The sequence below is a fragment of the Culex pipiens genome, chromosome 2 (assembly GCF_016801865.2).
Source record: "Culex pipiens pallens isolate TS chromosome 2, TS_CPP_V2, whole genome shotgun sequence".
In the NCBI taxonomy this organism is placed as follows: Eukaryota; Metazoa; Arthropoda; class Insecta; order Diptera; family Culicidae; genus Culex; species Culex pipiens.
This window is the reverse complement of record NC_068938.1, coordinates 201,981,880-201,988,260: the sequence shown is the minus strand read 5'-3', so window position 1 is coordinate 201,988,260 and position 6,381 is coordinate 201,981,880.

Genomic DNA, 6,381 nt, shown 5'->3' with positions numbered 1-6,381 from the left:
TTCAATAGCGTACTTTTTGATTGCAAATTCGATTTTACATAAAAAAATGAAGTTGAACAATTTTTGCGTCCAATATTTCGATTTTTTGAAAATATCTGTTTTGAATCAAAAATTCATAACTCGGTCAAAGATACCGATCAAAAAAATCCTTCAAAAGATACAGATTTTTGAATCTTCATACATCTTTTTTGTATGGACAGCTGCCAAATTATATGAACAAACTAATGATGCAAAATGGCTTCTTTGGCCATCGAAGGCACCTAGAACGTTTCAGCCGGATTGAAAAATACAAAAATTAAGATTAATAAAAAATACCGATTTCGTGAGCATGAGCAGCATGAGCATGAGCATGGTTGACTGCCAATGAGCTGCTACTCCGTTATTGACAGATCAGCTGAAGTTAAACAATGAATCAAAAATGATCAGTGGGAGCCAACCATCCGTTCACTGTTTAACCTCTGAAGATCCCTTCTTTATTAGTCAATACCGGCGCCCTCCCAAGAAGCCTGCAGTTCAACGAAAGGGAGGAATGTTAGTCCGATAGTTGAAGTTGCAGACTCATCAAGCACACAGTTTTTCGCTATATACTTGTTGATACCGCTTGAGACCGTTGAATCCACAGCATCTCCTTCAAGCATCACGTGATTATTATTTTTTTGGGTTAGTAGGATAAGGTATTGGCTTTTCGATGCCTCCCGAGCTACGATGCTATGGGGAGGACTTTCATAACAGACCCGTCGGCGAGCCTTCCGAGCAACGATGCTATGGGAAGGTCTTTTTGGTTAACACACAAAGTCACTCACACACAATTATTTCACTCCACTATTAATTAATCCAAAATGTCAGTGCGTCTTTCGATAATTATATAGAAATGGCTTTTTCACCATTAAAAATAAAACCTTTTTCAAAACATTATACACAATCCACCCGACGCCGTGCCTTCCGATCAACGATGATATAGGAAGGGCTTTGAAAATCACAAAACAATTGATTAAGATCTCAAAAAAAGAATCACAAAAAAACACCAATTACTCAACAAAAATTACGCTCAAGACACAAATAATTCAGTAAGTCATGCTATTATTCGATCACCACAATCACTCACCCCTAACGAACAGCGAAACAAAAGCACAAAAAAAAATAACCTGCATAATCACAATTTCGCGTCCCCACTTCCAGCGCACCAATGATGCTATTATTCGATTACCACAATCACTCACCCCATACAGACAGCGACAAAAAAGCACACAAAAAAATTAACCTGTATAATCACGACTTCGCGTCCTCTCTTCCAGCGCACCAATGATGCTATTATTCGATTAGCACAATCACTCATCCGATACGAACAGCGACACAAAAGCACACCAAAAAATTAACCTGAATAATCACGACTTCGCGTCCCCACTTCCAGCGCACCAATGATGCTATTATTCGATTACCACAATCACTCACCCCATACAGACAGCGACAAAAAAGCACACCAAAAAATTAACCTGTATAATCACGACTTCACGTCCTCTCTTCCAGCGCACCAATGATGCTATTATTCGATTACCACAATCACTCATCCGATACGAACAGCAACACAAAAGCACACCAAAAAATTAACCTGAATAATCACGACTTCGCGTCCCCACTTCCAGCGCACCAATGATGCTATTATTCGATTACCACAATCACTCACCCCATACAGACAGCGACAAAAAAGCACACAAAAAAATTAACCTGTATAATCACGACTTCGCGTCCTCTCTTCCAGCGCACCAATGATGCTATTATTAGATTACCACAATCACTCATTCGATACGAACAGCGACACAAAAGCACACCAAAAAATTAACCTGAATAATCACGACTTCGCGTCCCCTCTTCCAGCGCACCAATGATGCTATTATTCGATTACCACAATCACTCACCCCATACAGACAGCGACAAAAAAGCACACCAAAAAATTAACCTGAATAATCACGACTTCGCGTCCCCACTTCCAGCGCACCAATGATGCTATTATTCGATTACCACAATCACTCACCCCATACAGACAGCGACAAAAAAGCACACCAAAAAATTAACCTGTATAATCACGACTTCGCGTCCTCTCTTCCAGCGCACCAATGATGCTATTATTAGATTACCACAATCACTCATTCGATACGAACAGCGACACAAAAGCACACCAAAAAATTAACCTGAATAATCACGACTTCGCGTCCCCTCTTCCAGCGCACCAATGATGCTATTATTCGATTACCACAATCACTCACCCCATACAGACAGCGACAAAAAAGCACACCAAAAAATTAACCTGAATAATCACGACTTCGCGTCCCCACTTCCAGCGCACCAATGATGCTATTATTCGATTACCACAATCACTCACCCCATACAGACAGCGACAAAAAAGCACACCAAAAAATTAACCTGAATAATCACGACTTCGCGTCCCCACTTCCAGCGCACCAATGATGCTATTATTCGATTACCACAATCACTCACCCCATACAGACAGCGACAAAAAAGCACACAAACAAATTAACCTGTATAATCACGACTTCACGTCCTCTCTTCCAGCGCACCAATGATGCTATTATTCGATTACCACAATCACTCATCCGATACGAACAGCGACACAAAAGCACACCAAAAAATTAACCTGAATAATCACGACTTCGCGTCCCCACTTCCAGTGCACCAATGATGCTATTATTCGATTACCACAATCACTCACCCCATACAGACAGCGACAAAAAAGCACACAAACAAATTAACCTGTATAATCACGACTTCGCGTCCCCTCTTTCAGCGCACCAATGATGCTATTATTCGATTACCACAATCACTCACCCCATACAGACAGCGACAAAAAAGCACACCAAAAAATTAACCTGTATAATCACGACTTCACGTCCTCTCTTCCAGCGCACCAATGATGCTATTATTCGATTACCACAATCACTCATCCGATACGAACAGCAACACAAAAGCACACCAAAAAATTAACCTGAATAATCACGACTTCGCGTCCCCTCTTCCAGCGCACCAATGATGCTATTATTCGATTACCACAATCACTCACCCCATACAGACAGCGACAAAAAAGCACACCAAAAAATTAACCTGTATAATCACGACTTCACGTCCTCTCTTCCAGCGCACCAATGATGCTATTATTCGATTACCACAATCACTCATCCGATACGAACAGCAACACAAAAGCACACCAAAAAATTAACCTGAATAATCACGACTTCGCGTCCCCACTTCCAGCGCACCAATGATGCTATTATTCGATTACCACAATCACTCACCCCATACAGACAGCGACAAAAAAGCACACAAAAAAATTAACCTGTATAATCACGACTTCGCGTCCTCTCTTCCAGCGCACCAATGATGCTATTATTAGATTACCACAATCACTCATTCGATACGAACAGCGACACAAAAGCACACCAAAAAATTAACCTGAATAATCACGACTTCGCGTCCCCTCTTCCAGCGCACCAATGATGCTATTATTCGATTACCACAATCACTCACCCCATACAGACAGCGACAAAAAAGCACACCAAAAAATTAACCTGAATAATCACGACTTCGCGTCCCCACTTCCAGCGCACCAATGATGCTATTATTCGATTACCACAATCACTCACCCCATACAGACAGCGACAAAAAAGCACACAAAAAAATTAACCTGTATAATCACGACTTCGCGTCCTCTCTTCCAGCGCACCAATGATGCTATTATTAGATTACCACAATCACTCATTCGATACGAACAGCGACACAAAAGCACACCAAAAAATTAACCTGAATAATCACGACTTCGCGTCCCCTCTTCCAGCGCACCAATGATGCTATTATTCGATTACCACAATCACTCACCCCATACAGACAGCGACAAAAAAGCACACCAAAAAATTAACCTGAATAATCACGACTTCGCGTCCTCTCTTCCAGCGCACCAATGATGCTATTATTCGATTACCACAATCACTCACCCCATACAGACAGCGACAAAAAAGCACACCAAAAAATTAACCTGTATAATCACGACTTCGCGTCCTCTCTTCCAGCGCACCAATGATGCTATTATTCGATTAGCACAATCACTCATCCGATACGAACAGCGACACAAAAGCACACCAAAAAATTAACCTGAATAATCACGACTTCGCGTCCCCACTTCCAGCGCACCAATGATGCTATTATTCGATTACCACAATCACTCACCCCATACAGACAGCGACAAAAAAGCACACCAAAAAATTAACCTGTATAATCACGACTTCACGTCCTCTCTTCCAGCGCACCAATGATGCTATTATTCGATTACCACAATCACTCATCCGATACGAACAGCAACACAAAAGCACACCAAAAAATTAACCTGAATAATCACGACTTCGCGTCCCCACTTCCAGCGCACCAATGATGCTATTATTCGATTACCACAATCACTCACCCCATACAGACAGCGACAAAAAAGCACACAAAAAAATTAACCTGTATAATCACGACTTCGCGTCCTCTCTTCCAGCGCACCAATGATGCTATTATTAGATTACCACAATCACTCATTCGATACGAACAGCGACACAAAAGCACACCAAAAAATTAACCTGAATAATCACGACTTCGCGTCCCCACTTCCAGCGCACCAATGATGCTATTATTCGATTACCACAATCACTCACCCCATACAGACAGCGACACAAAAGCACACCAAAAAATTAACCTGTATAATCACGACTTCGCGTCCTCTCTTCCAGCGCACCAATGATGCTATTATTCGATTAGCACAATCACTCATCCGATACGAACAGCGACACAAAAGCACACCAAAAAATTAACCTGAATAATCACGACTTCGCGTCCCCACTTCCAGCGCACCAATGATGCTATTATTCGATTACCACAATCACTCACCCCATACAGACAGCGACAAAAAAGCACACCAAAAAATTAACCTGTATAATCACGACTTCACGTCCTCTCTTCCAGCGCACCAATGATGCTATTATTCGATTAGCACAATCACTCATCCGATACGAACAGCGACACAAAAGCACACCAAAAAATTAACCTGAATAATCACGACTTCGCGTCCCCACTTCCAGCGCACCAATGATGCTATTATTCGATTACCACAATCACTCACCCCATACAGACAGCGACACAAAAGCACACCAAAAAATTAACCTGAATAATCACGACTTCGCGTCCCCACTTCCAGCGCACCAATGATGCTATTATTCGATTACCACAATCACTCACCCCATACAGACAGCGACACAAAAGCACACCAAAAAATTAACCTGTATAATCACGACTTCGCGTCCTCTCTTCCAGCGCACCAATGATGCTATTATTCGATTAGCACAATCACTCATCCGATACGAACAGCGACACAAAAGCACACCAAAAAATTAACCTGAATAATCACGACTTCGCGTCCCCTCTTCCAGCGCACCAATGATGCTATTATTCGATTACCACAATCACTCACCCCATACAGACAGCGACACAAAAGCACACCAAAAAATTAACCTGTATAATCACGACTTCGCGTCCTCTCTTCCAGCGCACCAATGATGCTATTATTCGATTACCACAATCACTCATCCGATACGAACAGCGACACAAAAGCACACCAAAAAATTAACCTGAATAATCACGACTTCGCGTCCCCACTTCCAGCGCACCAATGATGCTATTATTCGATTACCACAATCACTCACCCCATACAGACAGCGACACAAAAGCACACCAAAAAATTAACCTGAATAATCACGACTTCGCGTCCCCACTTCCAGCGCACCAATGATGCTATTATTCGATTACCACAATCACTCACCCCATACAGACAGCGACACAAAAGCACACCAAAAAATTAACCTGTATAATCACGACTTCGCGTCCTCTCTTCCAGCGCACCAATGATGCTATTATTCGATTACCACAATCACTCATCCGATACAGACAGCGACACAAAAGCACACCAAAAAATTAACCTGAATAATCACGACTTCGCGTCCCCACTTCCAGCGCACCAATGATGCTATTATTCGATTACCACAATCACTCACCCCATACAGACAGCGACACAAAAGCACACCAAAAAATTAACCTGTATAATCACGACTTCGCGTCCTCTCTTCCAGCGCACCAATGATGCTATTATTCGATTACCACAATCACTCACCCCATACAGACAGCGACACAAAAGCACACCAAAAAATTAACCTGTATAATCACGACTTCGCGTCCTCTCTTCCAGCGCACCAATGATGCTATTATTCGATTACCACAATCACTCATCCGATACGAACAGCGACACAAAAGCACACCAAAAAATTAACCTGAATAATCACGACT